The sequence below is a fragment of the Carcharhinus amblyrhynchos genome, chromosome 8, assembly GCF_965287045.1.
Source record: "Carcharhinus amblyrhynchos chromosome 8, sCarAmb.v2.hapA, whole genome shotgun sequence".
NCBI classification, from domain to species: domain Eukaryota; kingdom Metazoa; phylum Chordata; class Chondrichthyes; order Carcharhiniformes; family Carcharhinidae; genus Carcharhinus; species Carcharhinus amblyrhynchos.
In genome coordinates this window covers 36684829-36709255 of record NC_137331.1, presented here as the reverse complement: position 1 = coordinate 36709255, position 24427 = coordinate 36684829, and the positions used below count along the sequence as shown (strand labels likewise).

Sequence of the window (24427 nt, the reverse complement as noted above, 5' to 3'; positions counted from 1 at the left end):
GTTCTCCTCTTTCCCACCCCCCCACAGCCCCCGCCTCCCCCCCCCCCACCCCCCTCCCTACACGAGGGTACCCCCCATTCATCACCCCACACAAGAAAAAACTAACAGGAGTAATAACATATTAAGAAAAAAGGGAAAGGCCCAGAACATAAGAAGACAACGAGCCAAAATACAATGGCAAGGCATCACAGGGGGCAACAAAAATTGGATATGAACAGAAAGAAAAGCAGCAGAGCACGAAGAAAAGGGGACATGCCCTCTCTCTGTCCGACCCCAAAACCCTTCTAGAATTTTCCTTACGGTTGAATTGCAGAATAGGTCATTGGGGCAAAAGAGTGATGATACTTGGATTTTGATAACTCCATCCTGTTAAGTGGAAAGGCTCTTGAGAGTGAAACTGTTGGGCCCATTTATTCCTCAGAATAGGCAAAGACAGCACTGGTACGTTGAGTTTCTTTTGTTGAACAGAATTTTTAAATTAACACATTACAGAAAGCGAAAAAACTGACTTACTGGAGAGAGGGAGAGAGAGAAAGCCAGTCCTCTCACAGACTTGACCCTAACCTCTCTGAACACACATGGCTGTATACAGAATGATAACTTTTCCATGACCTCATATTGAAATTGCTTGGTACAAGCTGTGTCTCTAACTTTCATAAACAATTTGCAGTTGTGGTCATGAAAACCTTGTTTTGGATATGAGAAAGCCATTTGTGCTAGCATTGTACTTTCAAAGAATGCAGTCAATTTTCAAGTTAATCCTAGCACGCCTGCTGAGTTTAAAATGTGGTCAAGTTAACTTTAAGAGCTTAGCATTTAGTTACATAGGCAGAAATATCTTAAAATGAAGTCATTGCGGGAATGAAGCAAGCCGTACACAGGATCCACAACAGAAACATTGAAAGGAAATGCCATTTGTTCCTGGATTTCATTGGGTGCCAAGCATCAGAACACACTGCAGCGCCAACCATTGAACTTTTTCTGAGGTAACTTTGAAAACACAGTTTGTACAGTATAAAAATTCTGTAGTTACTTATGCTGAGTACAATAAGCGAGCCAAGAACCTAAACAGCCACAGATAAGTACGAAAGGGCAGCATGGTGCTACAGTGGTTAGCATTGCTGCCTCATAGCACCAGGGACCTGGATTTGATTCCCAGCTTGGGTCACTGTCTGTGTGGAGTTTGCATGTTCTCCCTGTATCTGCACGGGTTTCCTCTGGGTGCACCAGTTTCTTCCCGCAATCCAAAGATGTGTCGGTTAGGTGGATTGGCAAATTGGCCCTAGTGTCAGGGGATTAGCAGGATAAATATGTGGGGTTACAGAAATAGAACCTGGGTGGGATCGTGGTCGGTGCAGACTCAATGGGCCGAATGGCCTTCTTCTGCACTGTTGGGATTTTATGACTTTATGAAGTTAGTCAGTGGGTTTTTAAGCTGAAGGTACACAGACTGAAGGAAGTGGTTTGAATTTCAACATCTTTTTAAATGTACGGTGTTTCACCAGACGTTCTTTTTAGAAGGTGTTAGAAATTGTTTTTGCCTCCACTTAACCATTTTAAAAAAATTTTGTCATATTTACAAGCGCAAAATGAGCGCGCTGCTAAGCTACTAGCTCCATAACTGTTCCTTCAGGAAGTCTGCTTACTTCATAGAATCATAGAATCCCTACAGTGCGCACGGAGGCCATTTGGCCCAATGGGTTTGCACTGTCCCTCTGATAGATCACCTTATCCAGCCTCTCTGCTCCGTCCTATCTCCGTAACCATACACATTTAACATGGCCAATCTACCCAACCCGCACATCTTGGAACACTAAGTGACAATTTAGTATGTCCAATCCATCTAACCTGCACATCTTTGAACTGTGGGTGGAAACAAGAGCATCGGAAGGAAACCCACGCAGACAGAAGGAGAATGTGGAAACTCCACAGAGACAGTGACCCGAGACTGGAATTGAACCCGGATCCCTAGCACTGTGAGGCAGTTGTGCTAACCACTGTGCCACCGCACCATCCTATTCTCTCCATTCTCTGACCGTAGGCCTCCGGAATGGCCCCCTCCATTCCTTCCTGCATTATTGACAACTGCTCAGAGCCCCGTGCTCTGTAATTCAAAGTTTAAGACCTCCCTTAAGACCCTCCTTGAACACCCACCACCTTAATCATGTTTTATTTTAGCCATTTCCTCCAACTATTTATCTGTTCAATCGCAGACCTCTGGGCTTTATCTCCAGTAAAGAATTTGTATGAATTTGTGCAAACGTCCAACTTTCAGAACACAGTGGCTGGAAGTTTACCACCCCGCCTGCCATGGGAATCCGAGTGGGCGAGGAACAGAAAATGGAAATTTCCGTTGACCTCGAGTGGGATTTCTGGTTTCAGGACGAGTGAAATCCTGCCCGGTACGTCTGGTCCCCGTCCATCTGCACAGTGTTAGGTGGAGCTCATTTCAGCAACTACGCTCCTCTCCTATTCAAGATGTAAATTGTATCTGTGTTCAGAGCATCTACAGTTAAGCATGCAGGGTGATCATAATTGCATTTGATATGCTGCTTTTGATTATCCGCATATTGGAGCTGTTCTGTATCTTTACAATTTTGCTATTGTGTAACTTATGACATTTATTGTGTCTTTGGTATTTGGCTTCATGTTGAGACTGGCTCCACCTCAGAAGGCGGAGGAAGGAACAGGCAATTTATCTGGCACTTTGTTAAATTTATTATTAGCTGCAGTCTAATCATCCTGTTAAGTTCTGATACAACGCTTCCTCCTGTCAGTTCTAATGGCTCCACTGGGCTGTGACCTATTGCATCATTGCTTCAGTGCCTTGTTGAGGGCCATCATTCACATTCAGAGTGATTTAACAAAGCGAAGTCTGACAGGAAAACATCTTTTGCTCTAACTATTCCACCGTAATGATGAACAAGTGCTCCGCGGCAGAAGAAAACACATGTTGAATTTCCTGTTTGTTAACCTTCCCTTCAATTTGTTCCAGCCATCGATTAAGGTTTGCCTCCCAGTGCCATTTGTTTTGCCAGGATGTAAGGGTAGGCCTGAGCAATCCCTCGAGACTTCCCCTGCCTTACGGTGCATTAGAGCAGTGACTGCCCTTCAGAGGGATTGCTGCATTGTCAGAGGTGCTGTCTGTTTAATGAAACATTAAGCCGAAATCCCTGTCTGTCCTCTGGGGGCATGCGTAAAAGATCCAATAGTACCATTCCCAATAGACGTAGGAAGTTAACCCCAGTGTCCTGGTCAACATTCATCCCTCCAACAACACTGGTGCTAGAAGATGGTCATACTGATGTTGGGTGCTCCTATTCTTCAGATAGTTTTCATTGTCTGTGAAGGACTCTGTGAAGTCCTGAGGTCACGAAAGGTACCATATAGATGCCAGTGTTTTACTGGGAATAGGAAGGGTTAGCCATTATAAAGAAAGAACAAACTTCCATTTATATATTGCCATCCCCAACCCAAGACATTCCAAAGTGCTTTACAGCCAGTTAATTACTACTGACATATAGTTACTGTTGTAGGATAGGAATTATTATAAAACTAATGGGATTATGCTGCAGTAATGGGGAAAATCTATGTTTTATGCATCGTACATCAAAAGAAAATCATTTGTTTTAGAATCATAGACACCATACGGTGCAGAAGGAGGTCATTTGGCCCATCTGGCCTGCACCTACAACAATCACACCTAGCCCTTATCCCCGTAACCCCATATATTTACTCCGCTAACCCATGTATCCTGGAACACTAAGGTCAATTTAGCATGGCCAATGCACCTAACTATCTTTGGACTGTGGGAGGAAACCAGAGCCATCCCTTTAACCCCATGTACTTAGCCTTCTAATTCCACCTGTCACTAAAGGGCAATTTAGCATGACCAGCCCACATCTTTGGACTTTTGCCACGTCCAAACGTCAACATCTAAAATGTCAACACAGCATCAGCTGAGCTACTGGCCATACACCTTTTTTGAAAATGGGCTTGGGGATTCTGCAATCCCAGTGTTCTGGGCTGTATCTCATTCACAGAACACAACATTAAAATCTTCCCTCTCCAAACAGTTAATCACACCCAAGTTGGTTGGTGAAGAAAGAGAAAACCAAGAGATTTTCTTTATTGAGTGATTTTATTGACTTGTTTGGTCTCACAGCTTGTCTCCCAGTGTCCCGATCATCCCCAATTATGTGCTGTTTTGAGAAAAATGAATAAAATGGATTAAGAATTAAGAGAGGTGACAGCCCTTAACAAAATTGAACTTTAAAAGGAAATTTAACGAATTAAATTAGAATAGTGTTCCCAGGATTTATGATGCACTCCAACGCCAGAATTTTACTGGCATACCCGCCCTGATTCCAGGAGTGGGCAACGCTTGGAGAACAGTGTTTTCCATTGGGCTAGGGTGGGATCGTATGAACCTCAGGAGGATGTGCCGGTAAAATTCCACCCCAAGTCTCTCGTGTACAGCAGAGTAGGCAAGAGTACTTACCGTTTGATAGGCAGACTTACTCCTCTTTATTCCCAGACTGAAGTTTGAAGCTTGCCAAAGACTGCATTTATTTTGATCATTCTTGTTTGTGTCTTGTTGTCAATACCGACAGTTTTGGAGTATCTGCTGAGATTAGTGAATGTATCCACTGCTGACAGGTTCTGCTCATGGGCTAAAACCTTGGGCTTGAACTGGGGCCTTCCTGAAGCAGGCTGGTACAATACTTAAGGTTTCTTCCTGCTGATTGTAAAGCCAAGGTTGTTGTGTACATTGGGGGAAAAGTCTATGCCACGTTGCATGTCCACTTTGAACCAACAGCTAGTGTACAGATGTTGTCAAACAGGAAATCACAAAGTATGTCCTTGGAGGTCTTGAACTTTGGCCTGGAGTTCATGAACTTTGGCCTGGAGGTCTGGAACTTTGGCCTGGGATTGTCTCAGATTAAACAGCTTCCTGTCCATGTGGTGCATGGCAGAGAAAAGCATGCTGAAGAGGGTTGGCATTAGCACAAAACTCTTTTTAATTCTAATAGTAATTAGAAATGGGACTCAAAACTCAGCCAGGACACACAAGAGCATGTGGAATTGTCAAATCATTGCGGTGAATTTCTTGGGACAGTAGAATTTCTCTGTTGCCTTCCAAAAGTCCTGGTGGCTGGCTGTGTCAGAGGCCTTGGTCAGGCTAACAGATGTGGTTAATGTTCCGTTCTTGGCATTTCTGGAGCTCTTGAACTGCAGAGCACCAAATCAATACTTCCGCGACCTTTTCAGAAACTGCACTGGCTCCCTGGCAGCACATCCAGGAACCTGGGTTCAATTCCAGCCTTGGGTGACTGTCTGTGTGAAGTTGCATGTTTTTCCTGTATCTGTGTAGGTTTCCTCCAGGTGCTCCGGTTCCCTCCCATAGCCAAAAATGTGTAGGTTAAGTGAATTAGCCATGCGTGTCAGGGGAATTAGCTGTGGTTATGGGGAAAGAGCCCAGGTGGGATTGTTGTTGGTGCAGGCTTGATGGGCCAAATGGCTTCCTTTTGCAGTGTAGGAGTTCTATGATGCTGCATTATGGGATATTCAGGGAAAGGAAAATAAGTGCTTTTTCTCAAAATTCCAGTAAAGCACTGAACTGTACACTTTTGGCAGTGTTGAATAAGTGATTGTATTTGGTGAATGTATGCTTCATTATTTTGTAACTTTTGAAGTAATCCCTTTAGGGTGACACGGTGGCACTGTGGTTAGCACTGCTGCCTCACAGCTCCAAGAACCCAGGTTCGATTCCTGATTTGGGTCACTGTGTGGAGTTTGAACATTCTCCCTATGTATGTGTGGGTTCCCTCTGTGTGCTCAGGTTTCCTTCCACAGTCTGAATGACATGCTGGTTAGGTGCATTGGCTGTGCTAAATTCTCCCTCCAGTGTCCCCGACCAGTTGCCGGAGTGTGGCATCTAGGGGATTTTCACAGGAACTTCATTGCAGGGTAGTGTAAGCCTACTTGTGACAATAATAGTTAAACATTACAATCCTGTGGGTTACTGCTGTGGCAAAGTGACATGAAGGTTTGCTTTGGAAGCCAAGTGTTCAGTTTTGGATGGATGGAGTGGAAAGTTGTGGTGAGACTTGAGCATTTGCCCATGCAGTGGATTGTGAAATCTGGGAAGTGGATTAAACCGTAAATAAATTTTAATTCCGGCCTTTCCAGTGTGATTGTAAATCCATCTACTGCTGCCACATCTGGGCGAGTGAGTCACCTAATTTATGTATCGGAGTTTGCAATGGGGAACAGTACAATACGCACAAATGTATTTTCTGCCTTACTCGATGCTTGAGCAGAACTGCTATTTGTGGCAACAACAAGCGACGCAAGATATCAGTTGTGCTCACGGAGCGGTATGAAGCAAATACGTAGTGCACACCACCAAAATAGTTGATATGTAAATGTTAAGACCTTAAAGTCTTGTTATAATGGGACTCAGGAGAAGTGAGAAATCTGGTTTCATTAACACTCTGGTAGCTGTAGACATGTGAGCAGGTGCACACTTTTAGTTGTCTCTCTCTTATAGACTTGAGTCACACTTTGATTTGTGGTTCATTTTCCAAATCTGTTTTTAAACATAAATGCGTCTGTGTTGTTCCGTGTTCGTCTATGAGAGGCGTCAGGGCAATGCTTCCCATACTGGCTTTGGAACTTGTCCACCAGATTAAATGGGGACAAAAGAACAAACCCCATTGATGTAAGTTTACATTTAAGCTTAATAATTTTATAGCAAACAGCCTGGGGGCAATGGTAACACCAACAATTGGGTGTAATTAAAACTTAAGGTCAAACACTGTCACTTCCAGCTTCAGTAAGAAACCTTACAACACCAGGAAGTCCAACAGGTTTATCTGAATCACAAGCTTTTGGAGGTAGGTTTATCAGGTGAGTGGAAGTAGGTTTCACAAACACGGCTTATATAGGCAAAGACACAATTTCAAAGTAATTTCTACTCCTGAGTTCGTTACCTTGCAATTGTTTCTGTGTCTGTCTATGCTATGATTATGAAGCCTACCTCCGGGCGCTCCGGTTTCCTCCCACACCCCAAAGATGTGCTCTTAGGCTGATTGGTTTTACCAAATTGACACTATTCTCCCCTGAATCTGGCTAAGTCAGGGGTTCTATTCGTAGACACGCAGGGTAGAATAGGTGTTGGGTGATGCGGCGGCGCGGGCTTGTTGGGCCGAAGGGCCTGTTTCCCGTGCTGGGTTGTTCTTTGTTCTTTGTTCTCTCCACTCACCGAATGAAGGAACAGCGCTCCAAAAGCTCGAGATTCCAAATAAACCTGTTGGACTTTAACCTGGTGTTGTAGGACTTTTACTCTGCCCACCCCAGTCCAACGCTGGCATCTCCACATCTTGACTTCCAGCTTTGGACAATATGAATTTTATAGTGACTTGCTCATCCCCTCGTTTTTAAGAGTCAACGTCTGAAGAAATGTGGGACTTTACACTTGTGAAATGGTAAGTTTATCTGCAGTGGACCTGACTGGACCCAGAGGTGATAAAGGATGGAAAGAGCAGTCAGAGAGAGCAATTATTTCACTGGCTGCCCACCTCCAGAATGTGAGTTTTAATCCAAGTGAGAATTCAGGAGTAGAAATATCTAGATTTCTGGAGCACCAAAGTGAAAGCATTTGTGTAACTTCAGCCAAGTTCCTTGTGGGTGCATGGTTCGTCCCTATAATTCATCAGTGAATTGGAAATTTTGATTGGAGATTTAATTGCTGTGTACAAAATTGAAAGGGATCTGGGTAGAATGGGTCAGAAGAGCGTCAGACTTGGTGGGTCGTTTGTCGGCCAATGCAGACATGATGGGCCGAGTGGCCTCTTTCTGTACTGTAGGCCTTCTGTGATTCTGTGAAATATTTTACAATATAAAATTTTTTTAAGAAGTTTCGTTATTTGGCAGCATAGTAGTTAGCAGTGTTGCCTCACAGCACCAGGGATCCAGGTTCAGTTCCGGCCTTAGATAATTGACTGTGGATTTAGCACATTCTCCCCATGTCTGTGTGGGTTTCCTCTGGGTGCTCCGGCTTCCTCCCGCAGTCCAAAGATGTGAAGGTTAGGTGGATTGACCATGTTAAATTGACAACTTCATGTCCAAAGATGTGTAGGTTAAATGGCTTAGCCATAGTAAATGTGTGGGGTTACAGGGATAGGATGGAGGGGAGGGCCTGGGTGGGATGCTTTTTCAGAGAAACGGTGCAGACACAATGGGCTGAATGGCTTCCTTCTGCACTGTAGGGATTCTATGAAACGCATTGACTGGTTTCATCGTGTTATGTTAATGATGCATATTCACAGTGCACTATATATGGAAGGGTATATTTCAACATCAATTTAACCCCTTGAGATCAGGGCAACATCACCAAATGTAAGCACTAGCCCACCTTTTCCAGGGCTGGTTTTTGGATTCGGCCAGTTTGTTATCTCGGATTCAGAGCTTTCCTGCTCTGATTCCTGTGGCAGGCGGGGTGGTGGAATTCCAGTGACTGTTGTTCCCCTAGCTGGGAAATCTGGAAAATGGGGAGGGGGGTTCACAGTCTCAGGATGAGGGAATGTGTCTCAAATTGGGTTACATTAACACTGCGATGAAGTTACTGTGAAAATCCCCTAGTTGCCACAGTCCGGTATCTGTTCAGGTACACTGAGAGAGAATTTAGCATGGCCAATACACCAACCAGCACTCTTTCAGACTGTGGGAGGAAACTGGAGCGTCTGGAGGAAACCCATGCAGACACAGAGAGAATGTGCAGACTCTGCACAAACAGTGACCCAAGCCGGGAATCAAACCTGGGTCCCTGGCACTGTGAGGAGGCAGTGCTAACCACCGTGCCGCCCCGGACTGGGATGGGGAGATTTGACTTCACTCAAAAGGGTTGCAAGCCTTTGGAATCCTCTACCCCAGAGAGTTGTGAATGCTCCCTTGCTGAATACACTTTCAGGTTGGGATAGACAGATGTTGGGTCCCTCACAGGACCAAAGGGATATGGGAAGCAGGCAGGAAAGTGGAGCTGATGCCAAAGATCCACCATGAACTGACTGAATGGCAAAGCAGGCTCAAGGGACAGTTCTTATTTCTCATATTCTTTGTTCGCCCTATAACAATAAATTACGGATATTTTTTCAGACAAACCCTGTCAAACCCCTTCAAAATTTCGGACCTTTCTTTTATACTGTAGCGAATATGGACCCAATTTTTCAGCCTCTCGTGGGAGGGTAATACTCTTCATCTCAGCGACCAATCTAGTGAACCTTCACTGTGCCACCTCCAAAGCAGGTTTATCCAACACGCCCTTCTCCAGATGTGGTTTTAACCAAGCTTTGTACAAATGTAGGATGGTTTCTTTGCCTAGTACCACAAACCCCTCACAATAAAGACCAATATGTCATTTGCCCTTCCAATGTCTTACTGTGCCTGTGTTCCTTGTATAAGTGCATCCAAGGCCTTCTGAACATCACAAGTTTAATGGCTTTTTTAGAAACAAATTCTGCTTTTCCAATCTTACTTATGAAGCGGCTATCCTTCATAGGACATGGGCGTCATTGGCTGGCTAGCATTTATTGCCCATCCTTAGTTGGAGGGCATTTGAGAGTCCACATTGCTGTGGCTCTGGAGTCGTATATAAGCCAGACCGAGTAACGACGGCAGATGAACCAGATGGATTTTTCTGACAATCGACAACAGTTTCAGGATCATCAGTAGAATCTTAATTCCAGATATTTTTTACTGAATTCAGATTCCACCATCTGCTGTGGCAGGATTCGAATCCGGGTCCCCAGAAGATTAGCTGAGGCTTTTTTTGGATTATTAGTTTAGTGATAATACCATTAGGCCATCGCCTCCCCGCATTATGCCCCAGTTGTCACCTTGTTGCCAGGGAGGCCTTGTGGCACAGTGGCACCTCTACCACTGGACAAGGAGGTCCGGGTTTGAGTCCGACATCTGGAATTGTTGGCCGCGGAAGGAGCGTCTACCATAGTTCGACAGGCTGATAATCCGCTGGGAATCATGCTACCACTTCCCCCACGATCCCAAAAGGACAGAGGAACAATATATGGGTGTGAAGATATGCTAACAGCTTCAACTTCATTGTCCACTTATTTAACCTGTATGTGTCCCTTTTCGCAAACTTGATGTGAGCTCCTCACGTGTACAAAACCATAGTCCATTTGTACACCTACAGTGTAGTTTGAAGCCTGTTTAAAAAAAAATTGTCTGAACATGGGGTTTGGAAAATGAAGTAAAAATGTTGGTAGCATTTTACCGAGTAGGATGCACTCAGTAAACTCAAATAAATAGTAGTGAAATTATTTGGTTGATTTAATTTATTATTGTCACATGTATTAGTATAAAATAAAAAATATTGTTTCTTGCACGCTATACAGACAAAGCATACCGTTCATAGAGAAGGAAAGGAGAGAGTGCAGAATGTAGTGTTACAGTCATAGCTGGGGTGATCAGTTTAATGTAAGGTAGGTCCATTTAAAAGTCTGATGGCAGCAGGGAAGAAGCTGTTCTTGAGTCAGTTGACCTATGCCTCAGACTTCCTGATGGAAGAAGGTGGACGGAACGCGTGAGATGCTTAATTATGTTGGCTGTTTTTCCGAGGCAGCGGGAAGTGTAGACAGAGTCAGTGGATGGGAGGCTGGTTTGCGTGATAGATTGGGCTACATTCACGACCCTTAGTAGTTTCTTGCAGTCTTGGGCAGAGCAGGAGTCATACCTAGCTGTGATACAACCAGAAAGAATGTTCTGTATGGTGCATCTGTAAAAGTTGGTGAGAGGCGCAATGGTAAATTTCTTTGCGCTGATGTGTCAAAGTGAGGCTCAAAATCCTCGAAGAAAGCATTTGTGACCTCAGCAAAATTCAAAAATGGGATTTAAATCATCGGAAATATGAATGATCAAAAATTTCAAGTGTTTTTCTTGCATCAGACACAAGATCCTAGTATAATGACTTACTATCTGAGGCACATGCAATGGGATGCAAACTCACGTTTCTTTTTGCTTTCCGATATTTGATACTGAAATGCAAATATTGTTGGCCTGTGAAATTATGTTTCTTATTTGGAGAGTACAGGCTAAATATACATTATCCTAAGTACACATTGGGTGGCACAGTGGTTAGCATTGCTGCCTCACAGCGCCTGGAGCCCGGGTTCGATTCCTGGCCTTGGGTCACTGACTGTGTGGAGTTTGCACATTTTCCCAGTGTCTGCATGGGTTTCCTTTGGGTGCCCCAGTTTCCCCTCTCACTCCAAAGGTATGCAGGTTAAGTTGATTGGCCATGCTAAATTGCCCCTTAGTGTCAGGGGGATTAGCAGGGTAATTAAGTCAGATAATGGGAATAAGATCTGGGTGGGATCGTTGTCGGTACAGGCTCGATGGGTCGAATGGCTTCTTCCTGCCCTGTAGGGATTCTATGATTCTACCCTGTACACAGGTTGATCCTATTCCACCACTGGTACACCAATGAAGAAAGTCAGTGTCATGAGAAATCAGAGCAGAAATGGGTGACGCAGTTCCTCAAGGCTGCTCCGCCATGGCTGACCCTTTGCCTCAACTCCAACTTCCCCACCCTATTGCTAAATCCCCTGATTCTCTTGATGGTTCGAATACAGATGAAATGAATGTGTTAGCACCTCAACATTTGGTTACACATTCATCTCCGTACTTGGTGAGAAAGCTGTAGATTTAATGCTGGCAACGGCTGTTCAACATCAACCCTTCATAGAAAGTGTACAACTAAGGCATCCAATCCAAGATACTCCCAGAGCGAGGTAACTTCTTGCAAGCTGTGCCCAGCATACCCTCTAACTCTATCTTTTACTCTTGTTCTATGCTTCAGAAACTCTATTCTAACTCTTTTCGTGTTAAGTTGATCTTTTTCTACACCCTAGCTATGACTGTAACACTACATTCTGCACTCTCATGTTTCCTTCTCTAAGAACGGTATGCTTTGTCTGTATAGTGCGCAAGAAACAATACATTTCACTATATATATATGTGACAATAATAAATGAAATCAGATCAGCTGAGTAAGCTTGATAGGCCACATTAGAGGGCAGCCAGTCCATCACGCAAATGAGTGTCCCATCCATTGACTCTGTCTACACTTCCCATTGCCTCGGAAAAGCAGCCAGCATAATTAAGGACCCCACACACCCCAGACAGTCTCTCTTCCGCCTTCTTCCATTGGGAAAAAAATACAAAACTCTGAGGTCACTGACCAGCCAACTGAAGAACAGCTTCTTCACTGCTACTATCAAACTTTTGAATAGTCCCGCCATACATTAAGTTGACCTTTCTCTACATCTTAGCTATGACTGTAACACTATGTTCTGTACTCTCTTGTTTCCTTCTCTATGAACAGTATGCTTTGTCTGTATAGTGTGCAAGAAACAATGCTTTCCACCGTGTATTAATACATATAACAATAATAAATCCAATCAAATTGATGACAATGCACATTATCCGAATTTCTAATTTGTCGTCAACCTATTTCTCTGTCCGGGCCTCGCGTAGTGCATTGTGATGCATTTGGTTCAGATTTTCTGAAAGATATAAATTTCTGTCGCCTGGAAATCCTATTTCTACCAAATCGTGGTAGAAATAGGAATTTCTTTCTTCCATAGATGTGAGTGATCTCAAAGTGGGTTTCAAGTGATTCTTCATTTCAAGGGTTTTTTTATTGCATTGAACTATCTGCATGTGACTGGATTTTTTCTTTGCAATGAAAGATAAGGAAAAATAATGATGCAATGCATAATCCCACCTTTGAACAGACTTAAGCACAGAAATGCTGCAGTGCAGAGGGAGGCCATTCGGCCCACCAAGTCAGTACTAACCACAATCCCACCCAGGCCCTAATCCTGTAACCCCTAATTACCCTGCTAATCCCCCTGACACTAGGGTTAATTTACCATGGCCAATCAACCTAACACGCACATCTTTGGACTGTGGGAGGAAATTGGAGCACCCAGAGGAAACCCACGCAGGCACGGGGAAACTCCACACAGACAGTGATCCGAGGCTTGAATTGAACTTGGGACCCTGGTGTTGTGAGGCAGCAATGCTAACCACTGTGCCACCGTGCAGCACTAACCTGGTATCGTTCAGACTAGTCATTGAGTCTGTCGCATGCAGCCATTCTATTTTCACTTTTTACTCTTACTGCATTTGAAAGAGAATTGAAAGAATAAAAGTTGGATGGAACACTTTAAAAGGAATTAATAGATCAGTTGACTGTGGACTTATTCCAGTGTTATTTTTGGAAAATGTATTTTTATTACCCCGCTGTTGATTGGTTAATGGAACTGACAGCTTGTGCAGTAGGATGCAGATAGTTCACACTTCCATGGAATAATGTCGTTACTAATTTGTCAAAGGAATGATGCGACTCTCCGCCAGTCCCTTTAAGCATTATTCTTCCAGATTAGGGACCTTTTTATTTGAATGGTATCCTAAACAGACATATTGAGGGCAATTTTAACTATAATTCCCCTAGGGATCCTGACAGAGATTGGATGCAGCATTGGTTTCACACCCTGTGAAATGTTTCCTCCATTTGTAATCTACCGTAATATTGAGCGAGTTGTAAAGTCCATGTCCCACCTGATTCCCCTTGGGTTTGACACCAATGCAATAGGACGTACTCAAGATGGCGCTGGAACGTGGCAACTTCTTACGAGCTATGCCCAGCCTCCCCTCTAAACCCATCTTTAACTCTCATTTTACGCTTCTAAAATTCTATTCTAACTCTTTGACGTTCTATCTTCTACTTTCTTCCGTCGGGAAGAAGATACAAAAGTCTGAGGTCACGTGCCAACTGACTCAAGAACAGACTTTTGAATGGATCTATCTCGCACTAAGTTGACCTTTCTCTGCACCCTAGCCATGGAAAAAAAAGTTTATTCATCACTCACAAGTAGGCTTACATTAATACTGCAATGAAGTTACTGTGAAAATCCCCAAGTCACGACACTCCGCTGCCTGTTCGGGTACAGTGAAGGAGAACTTAGCATGCATGGTCAATGCACCTAACCAGCATGTCTTTTGGACTGTGGGAGGAAACCGGAGCACCCGGAGGAAACCCATGCAGACACAACAAGAACGTGCAAACTCCACACAGATAGTGACCCAAGCCAGGAATCGAACTCAGGTCCCTGGCACGGTGAGGCAGCAGTACTAATCACTGTGTCGCCATTGTGCCCTGTAACACTACATTCTGCACTTTCTCCTTCTCTATGTTCAGTACACTTTGTCTGTAAAGTGCACAAGAAAGGGTGGTACAGTGGTTAGTGCTGCTGACCCACAGCTCCAAGGACATGGGTTCGATTCCCGGCTTGGGTCACTGCCTATGTGGAGTCTGCACGTTCTCCCTGTGTCTGCGTGGGTTTCCTCTGGGTACTCTGGTTTCCTCCCACACTATGTGCGGGTTAGGTTGATTGGCCATGCTAAATTGCCCCTTAGTGTCCTAGGATGTGTAGGTTAGAGGGATTAGTGGGGTAAATGTGTGGCATAGTGGGGGTAAGGCCAAGGTGGGATTGTTGTCGGTGCAGACACATTGGGCCGAATGGCCTCCTTCTGCATTGTAGGTTGACTATGATTCTATGATTTTCTATGAAACAATACTTTTCCCTGTATACTAATACATGTGACAATAAATCAAATCAAAGGTTACGGGTGCTTCCTTTGTCAATGGGGTCCAACATTTCAAAATGATATTGAAGTCAAAACATACGTTAGTTCAGCTCCACTGGGGAATGTAGCATTTGTTATTTTCTGATGACTGATTATGCATTTAGAAGATGAATAACTAAAAGTTCTTCCAGCAGTTATGTTCAGAAGAAAACCATATGTAGTTTATGTAGTAATAGCTTAGTCAACGTTGTGTCATGTTTAATGTTATGCAGCGTAAGTAGCATTAACTGTGAAATATATCATTATTTTTAATCCATTATTTAGTCATATCAATATGGTGCACTATATAGGAAGCAGTTACATTCAGAGGGTGGAGTTTTCCCATTCCATCTGCCACAAGAATCATTTTGGGCAGAACAAAGATCATGCAAAGATCTGTTGACCTTGAGCAAGATTTTCCGGACTTAGTGGGAGCAAGTCCATAAAATCCCGCCCAGCATGTTTTGCAGCAGTGCTAAGTTTAGTGTTGCAAACTAGAAACAGGAGTAGGCCATTCGGCCCTTTGAGCCTACTCCACCGTTCATTTTGATCATGGCTGATCATCCAATTCAATATCCTGATTCCCCCCTTTCCTCCCATATCCCTTTAGCCCCAAGCACTATATTTAATTTCTTCTTGAATCACACAACATTTTGGCCTCATCTACTTCCTGTGGTAGTGAATTCCACGTATTCACCATCCTCTGGGTGAAGAAATTTCTCCTCACTTCAGTTCTAAAACATTTACCCCCCATCCTCAAACTATGATCCGTAGTTCTCGACTCCCCCACCATCCGGAACATTCTTCCTGAATCCACCCTGTCTAACCCTGTTAGAATTATATAAGTTTTTCTGAGATCCCTTCTCACTCTTCTAAACTGCAGTGAGTATAATCCTCGAAGCAAAAACATATATTGATGTCCTTTGAAGTAACAGGATGGCTTACCCTTACTTTAGCCATCAGTTATGTGGGGAGTCTCTAGTTGAGCCGTAAGAATTGTCAAATCATTGCAAAACACAAAGGTAATTTTTATGAAGTGGACTATGAATTTCTAAGTGTAAGAGCAAATGATTTGAAAGCCTTTTGCTCCGCCCAAGAAACAGGCGGTTACCTCAACGTAGTCTACCATAAATGTGACACAGTTATCAACTACAGGCTGGGTTCGTCGCAGAATTGTGAACCATGTGTTTCTGATTTTAACTGAAAATACTCCCCGGTGTGCTGGGTCAACATATTTGCATCAGCCAATACCTAAAAACGCTTTATCTGGCCATTTATGGGAGTTTATGGGAGCTCGCTGTGTGCAAATTGGCTGCTGTGTTTCCTGTGTTATAACAGTGACCAAAAATGCTTCATTTTCTGTAAGAACGCTTCTGGGTTGCTCTGAGGTGGTGAGAAATGCAAGTTTATAAATTAAACTTAATTAAGAAATTAAGTTTATAAATCAACATTTTTAACTGACCCTTTGCGAAGACAGCAGTCCAGCTTTACAATTTTATGCGTGTGTGTGTGTGTGTGTGTGTGTCTATCTGTCACACGCGTGTGTGTGTCTATCTGTCACACGCGTGTGTGTGCATGCACACCTTAACCACACTTTCACCGACTCATGCACTCTTGATGCTGGCGAAATAGCAGCTAAGGTTCAAAACCCTCTCACCCTCCCGCACACGCTATCCATGTGATGCATTTTAGCCTCCTTACAGTGGTTAGCACTGTTGCCTCACAGCACAGGGACCTTGGGTAACTGTGTGGAGTTTGCATGTTCTCCCAGTGTCTGCATGCGTTTCTTCTGGGTGCTCCAGTTTCCTCCCATACTCCAATGATGTGTAGGTGTAGACTTGGCAGTGGTAAATTAGCCCCTAATAATCCAAAGATGTGTAGGTTAGATGGATTGAGCATGCAAAATTGCCGCTTAGTGTCCAAAGGTGTGTAGGTTACGTGGATTGGCCATGCTAAATGCACGGGGCTAGGGGGTGGGGGTGGGTAGGCCTAGGTACGGTGTACACTTTCAGTCAGTCGGTGCAGACGCGATAGGCTGAATGGCCTCCTCCTAAACTGTGGGGATTCTATGAACAGTATTGAAGAAATCATCAACTGAACAGTCCCTTGGAGAGACAAGGTCTTGTGGATTGTCCAGCATCATTGGACAAAATCTGGAAGGTTACTAATGGGCAGTGACTAGGGCAGCGCATTATTAATGGATTTTTATATTTAGAAAAGAAGTCCAACTTAATTTAGAATTTGTTTCTATTTTTACGCAGGCAACTTGAAAGATAAATTGATCCTATCTAGCATTATTACCCATAGTTAATGGGCTGTTTCTGGAATCTATCATAATAAGTGAAATGATGTAAGGTCTGGTTTTGTACTTAGTAGCTGGCACTGAGCTATTTATCATGGGAATATCTCAGTCCTCCGTGAGTTATTTTGTTGCATAATTTTTCTTTGTTTGTTATGATGAGCTATGTTAGCAGTGAAGATTAACCACTTTATTATTTTTATCTTCGAATGTCATGTGGTTGTAGATGAGTTCCAACTTATTGTATCCTAATGGCAACAAGTTCCATTTGTACTGTTAACATAGGAAAATGTCTCCAGAAACATTGTCAATCAACATTTTGACACTAAGCTATATGAGGAGGCCAGACAACCAAAAGCTTGGTCGAAGGAGTAAGTTTTAAGGAGCATTTTGAAGAGTAGAGGAAGGCACAGAGGCCACGATAGGGCGAAGGGTGGGATTTCCGGCCACGCTCACTCCAAAACTGGAAAACTCCGCCCGAGGTGAAGGGACCTTTTCATCACCCCCTTCCTCCGCCCGTTACGATTCCTGTGGTGGGTGAGACGAGAAAATCCCCCCCTCTAGTGATAGTGTAACAGAGTTAAACAAAAACAGAAAATGCTAGAAAAATTCAGCAAATCTGACAGCATTTGTGGAGGGAAAAATAGAGTTAACGTTTTGAGTCTGTGACTCATCACAGAATATTTATGGTGTATGTAAAGAGCCCATTTGGCCCATCGGGTCTGCGCTGACTCATTGAACTCTCTTATCAGACACAAAGGGAATTGAAGATAAACTGAGGTAAAATATCAGCCTTCATTGTGCTGAATGGTGGAGCAACCTGAAGGACTGGATGGCCTACTCATGTACCTATCTCTTACATTCTTAAGTTTCAGCATCTTGACCCAGCAATGATCAAGACAGCCTGATGTATTGAGCAGCAACTAAAGAACGCTGTTTGCAGAGCTTTGATCTGATCATTTGGTTGTCGGGGATGCTTCTTCATGTTGTTTCTGCTTTGGTCTTGTGAGTTTCAGTGGGTAAGCTGTGTCATCCTCTGAGAAACCTGGTGTTGCATTAATGTTTTGAGCTGAACCGGAAATTCCATCCAGGGTCATGTTTACATCTGACTCGAAACATTAACTCTCCCTCTACCTGCTGAGTTTTTCCAGCTTTTTTTTGTTTTGGATATTGCTTTTATGCCGGGTGCTGGTCCCTAGCTTGCTGTTCTACACTCCTGACACCACGAGGTTAGGCTTTAATTAAGTCAACAGTGAATGGCTCTATAATTAGTGATGGTGAAAATTTTTATTGCTTTCAATAAGGGTATAATAGACAGGCCAATAAAATGCATTAGCAAACCCATTATGCCGTCTGAATTATGCAGAATTGCATTTATATAATCCTGGCATAATGATTAAAATAAACAAAATATCTTGAACACTTGTTTTGTTTGTTTAATATCAGAATGGGGAGTATAATAATTTTGATTATCCATGGTCCATTCTCCACGTCCTCAGCTCACCATTAGGGTTTGCACATAATGGGATGTTATGATTGAAGCCGATACTTAATGTGCTCACTCAGTTTCCCATTAAGATACATGCTCATTCTCTGTCTCGCTCTCGCTTTTTTTTACATTCACTCTATCTTTCCATAATCCTTGGCAAACTGCTGCCCACAGGCAAACCCACATGCATTGAAGCAAGCTCAACAGCTTCAGACACTGTGGTACATTTTTTTCACTACACGGCACAGTTGCATTTGGAGCTGGTGTATTTAGGCACTGCCTTTGTACCCTCCGGACAACGGCAGGCACCCGGCAGTTTGGACCTCCTGGGAGCTGATGGTGTAATGGTCCAGGCGGGAAGCCTCACCTGCGATTCACTTGAAGGTGTTGATGACATATTTATTTATTAGCATCACAAATAGGCTTATATTAACACTTTGGGGGAGGCAATGGCCTAGTGGTATTATCACTAGATTATTAGTCCAGAAACTGAGCTAATGTTCTGGGGACCTGGGTTCAAATCTCGCCACGCCAGCTGGTGGAATTTGAATTCAATACAAAATATCTGGAATTAAGAATCTACTGATGACCATTGTCAGAAAAACCCATCTGGTTCACTAATCTCCTTCAAGGAAGGAAATCTGCCATCCATACCTGGTCTGGCCTACATGTGACTCCAGAGAGCAATGTGGTTGACTCTCAACTGCCCTCGGGCAACTAGGGTTGGGCAATAAATGCTGGCCAGCCAGCAACCCCCATGTCCCATAAACAAACACAAAACTGCAATGATGATACTGTGAAAATCCCCTAGTTGCCACACTCGTGTGCCTGTTCGGGTACACTGAGGGAGAATTTAGCACAGCCAATGCACCTAACCAGCACGTCTTCTGGACTGTGGGAGGAAACCGGAGCACCCAGAAGAAACCTACGCAGACACAGGGAGAACATGCAGACTCCGCACAGACAGTGACCCAAGCCGGGAATCGAACCCGGGTCCTTGGTGCTGTGAGGCAGCAGTGCTAACCACTGTGCCACCATACCGCCCGGATTAGCTCCTGGAGGTGTTGTTGCTGCCGCTTCTTGTAATGGGCCAAGCGGGAAGTCACGCCCGCAATACGCTCGATACTGTCATTGACGAATGAGTTCAGGTGTTCATGGCCTTGAAGGAGATGCTGATGTTGGGATGGACCTGCTTCATCATTTTGTAGATGCAGGTGGCGTAACTCTCCTTCCTAGATGTCCTCCTCTTCCTCCTGCCATTTGGGGCCACTTTCTTAATGATTTTGTTTGGAACTTTTCTTGGGAGCCCTTGCTTTCTTGCCCTCAGCCATGTGCCTTTACAAATCAAACACATGCATGGTGATAATGTGCTTCAAAGTTAACAATATGTCCAACTTAAATTTTACATAGGGCAATTATACTTTGGCCAGTGGATAGCATTGCTGCCTCACTGCCCCAGGGACCCGGGTTCAATTCTCGGCTTGGGTCACTGTGTGGAGTCTGTATGGGTTTCCTCCCACAGATGTGCTGGTCAGGTGCATTGGTCATGCTTAACTCTCCCTCAGTGTATCTGTACAGGCACCGGAATGTGGCAACTATGGGGTTTTCACAGTCACTTTTTATTTTAGTCATTCATGGGACATGGGTGTCGCTGGCTGGGCCAGCATTTATTGTCCATTCCTAGTTGCCCTTGAATTGAGTGGCTTGCGAGGCCAGTATCACAGGGCAGTTGAAAGTCACTTGTAGGCCAGACCAGGTAAGGATGACAGATTTCTTTCCATAAAGGACATGAGTGAATCAAATGGATTCATGGTCATCAGTAGGTTCTTAATTACAGGCTTTTTTTTTATTGAATTCAAATTCCACTATCTGCAGTGGTGGGATTCGAACCCAGGTCCCTAGAACATTAGCTGAGTTTCTGGATTAATAGTCTAGATAATACCATTAGGCCATGGCCTCCCCATTGCAATGTTAATGTAAGCTTACTTGTGACATTGAATAAACTTATACCCTTGGTCAGTTTGATCAGTGGATAAGCGCAAGGCTAACAGAACTGTATCTTTAGCACTCCGATCAGTGCAGTTAGCTAGAGATGCACACTCACATGTTGTCCAGTGTGGCACATGCTTCACAGCTCACTGCCTGAGTGTCAGAAGCATAGTATATGTTCCTTCAATAAACCAGTTATCAGCCTCTACCACCAGTACAGAGGCTCCCTCTCCCTCCTGTGTTCTTGAGTTGAAGTGATTAATGCATATGGTGCATTGCAGAGATTGATGGATTGCTGCAAAATAAACCATGAGGCTTGGGTCTATTAATAGGTTAGGACCAGCCCAAGAGATTTTTTATTTTCTGCTCCTAGTTCATCATCTCTCCCTCGTTAGGAGAAATAAATTAGATGCATGTTTTGAGATGAAAATTAATAAAGTTTATTTTGTGAAAACTGTCAAGCTGTTTTATTTAATTTTCCACTTGCGGAAAGAAATTGTTACATACAGCAGTATCCGAGTGACAGATTTGGGTATTATTTTAGGAACTATTTTATGCAGAGTGGGCGAGAAGGAAATAGTACATATGAAAACTAACTTGAGTGAATGTCCCATCTCTCCACCCATCGTAAGCTTAACGTCATCCAAAACTCTACCCATATTCTCACCTGCACCAGGTCCCACTCACTCGGTCCCCTGTGTTTGTTGACCTGCATTGTGCAGTGTTGATGGCACAGTGGTTAGCACTGCCGCCTCACGTTGCCAGGGACCCGGGTTTGATTCCGACCTCGGGTCACTGTCAGTGCGGAGTCTGCACATTCTCCCCCTGTCAGCGTGGGTTTCCTCCAGGTGCTCCAATTTCCTCCCACAGTCCAAAGATGTGCAGTTTGGTGGATTAGCCATGCTAAGTTGCCCCTTAGTTTTCCAAGACTTGTAGGTTAGGGGAATTTGTGTAGTATATACATGGGGTTATGGGGATAGGGCCTGGATAAAATGCTCTATCGGAGAGTCAATGCAGACTCGATGGGCCGAATGGGGAATTCTATAATTCTTTCATCCTTGTTTTCAATTCACTCATGGTCTAGTCCCCTCATTATCTCTGTAACCACCTCCAGTCCTGCAACCCACCGAGATCCCTACATTCTTCAGTCCTGGTCTCTTGCACATCCCCACTTCCCATCACTTCTCCTGTGGTGGTCAGCGGTTTGTTCAAGACAGTTGTATCATTTCTATCTTTGATCTCCACATTCTACACGTACCCAACACTAAACAGTAATACAATAAAAGACAAACAAAACGGACTTGAGATATCATGGAGCCAAGAAGATGCACTTGTTCAACCCAAACTCTCCCAATTATTTTATTACCATGATTATATGCTCCACTTAAGCTTTCCAATCACTTTACCACGGTAAACAACAATGTGTCCTGGACCTCGGGGCTTGATGAATGATCTTTCCGTTCCTTCAACTTCTTGTCAGTCAGAAAACATCCCCATTGAGCTAAACTGAAATCTATTTTAGCTCATTGTGTGCTGATCCCACAAATAGTAAGATATTTTGAGATACATGATTAACGAAAATTCAAATTCCTATGCCATAGGAAGGGAAAGTAGCCAGCATTGCAATAATAGCGCAAGTGATGCTTTCATATAAATCAAATCAAGACAAATCCAGATTTGGTGTAAGAATCCCTAGCAGAATCTTGTATAGGCATCCTTTACTAGGAGGCTACCAGGGTGTGATGGTTTGAGTTATGAGGAGAGGCTGGATAGACTGGGACTTTTTTCTCTGGAGTGTAGGATACTCAGGGTGATCTTATAGAGGTCTATAAAATAATGAGGGGCGCAGATCAGCTATATAGTCAATATCTTTTCCCAAAGGTAGAGGAGTCTAAAACTAGAGGGCATAGGTTTAAGGTGAGAGGGGAGTGATACAGAAGGGTTTAGAGGGGCAGTTTTTTCACACAGAGGATGGTGAGCATTTGGAACAAGCTGCCAGAGGTAGTAATAGAGGCAGGTACAATTTTGTCTTTTAAAAAGCGTTTAGACAGTTACATGGGTAAGATGGGTATGGAGGAATATGGGTCAAATGTGGGCAATTGGGACTAGCTTAGGAGTAAAAAAAAAAGGCAGCATGGACAAGTTGGGCCAAAGGACATGTTTCCATGCTGTAAACCCCTATAACTCCATGACTCTAAGGCTCGGAGCCATCTTCTGGAGCAGGGCTGGGGTTCGTGCATATTCTCTGCACTCAACTGGGATTTTGGAAGAATAGGAGTGTGGAATTCGGAAGTGTGCAGATCAGAACGGGTAAGAGGAGGTCTGAACCTGGTGGATTCTTACGGATAGCCAGGGTGCACCTTTAGAGAGGTAAGGTATCTTTTGGGAGGGTGGACATGATTATACATTACTTATGCACGAACTCATTGGAACTGTCAAACTGTCCAGGAACTGCCAAGCTGTTAAGGAAATGTTGCTAATGCATTTTATCGGCTTGTCTGTTATGTTATGTATGTATGTGTATATACATATCATTGTGTTTTAATAAATAATAAAATAACTCACCATCACCAATGCCAGAAAATGTTGAGGAGATGAGGTCTTAAGTTCTAGAGAGTGACGAATCTTTGGACTTCCCTACTCCAGAGGGCTTAATGGTGTAACATGTTCAGTGGGCCAAATGGCCTTCTCCTGTTCCTCTGTTCCCATTACGAGTCAGGCTAAAAAATGATGATTGTCGCAGTTTCTGCTCAAAGGTTTTTCAAAGTTATTTAAAGAAAAGCAAAAGGATAAATTTCAAAAGCTTTTGACAGGTAAAGTGTATACTGAATCATTTTAAAATCAGGGCCCTGTCTCTGCTTAATGCGGTTTTTGGAGAGTGAACAAAATTAGACTACCAGTGATGTGCGTGTTCTGTTTTATAAACTTCAAACACAGCATGGTGTTATTTTCTTCATGGGAGTTGAGTTAAAGCAGTTGGAACTACATGGTCACATTAATCTTTACACTTGATTGGTACATAACAATGGCTCAAGAATATAAAAGTGTCTTTCATTAACAGGGACACACGCACAGGACAGGATTTTACAGCCTCGATCGCCCAAAACTCGTTAAATATCGCCTGAGGTCAACGGACCTTTCCATGGTCTGTCCCTCACCCGCTCCAATTCCCATGGCGGATGGGACAGTAAAATTCCAGCCACAGTGTCCACGACTCCCAGTATCCTCTCAACAAAATAGGCACTTAACAAAAAAAAATCTTTCAGGGCTCCGCGGGTGGAGTGATTGGAGGTGGGTGGGTGGAGTGTGGAATGGGATTGATCACTGGATTGGTCTACAGGGTGTGGAATGCCGGCATTGGACTGGGGTAAACACAGTAAGAAGTTTCACAACACCAGGTTAAAGTTCTGATCAGAACTCTCCACTCATCTGACAAAGGGTCAGAGGCCTGAAAACTAGTGGCATTTGCTACCAAATAAACCTGTTGGACTTGAACTTGGTGTTGTGAGACTTCTTACTTGGTCTACAGGAAGCAGGGATGGATTCAGTTGGCTGAATTACCTCCTAAGGTGCTGCAAAGACTCTAATCACTGGTTCCCAACCTTTTCAATAAGGCAGCACACATCAATGTGACAAACAATGTCAGGGTGCTTTTTATCAGCCAAATCGATTGATCTGATTTGGTTTATTATTGTCACATGTATTCGTATACAGTGAAAAGCATTGTTTCTCGCACGCTGTGCAGACAGAGCATATCTTTCATAGAGAAGGAGAGGAGAGGATGCACAATGTAGTGTTTTATCACAGCTAAGATGTAGAAAAAGATCAACTTAATGTATGATAGGCCCATTCAAAAGTCAGATGGCAGCAGAGAAGAAGCTGTTCTTGATACGTGATCTCAGACTTTTATATCTTATTCCTGATAGAAGGTGGAT

The 24427-nt window shown here is 43.6% G+C and overlaps 1 protein-coding gene across 1 annotated transcript in view; it reads left to right on the top strand.

The window, feature by feature from the left end:
- ctdp1 (CTD (carboxy-terminal domain, RNA polymerase II, polypeptide A) phosphatase, subunit 1) overlaps positions 1-24427 on the top strand; it is a 299871-nt gene that overhangs the window by 147051 nt on the left and 128393 nt on the right. The gene's annotated exons all lie outside the window — the stretch shown is intronic.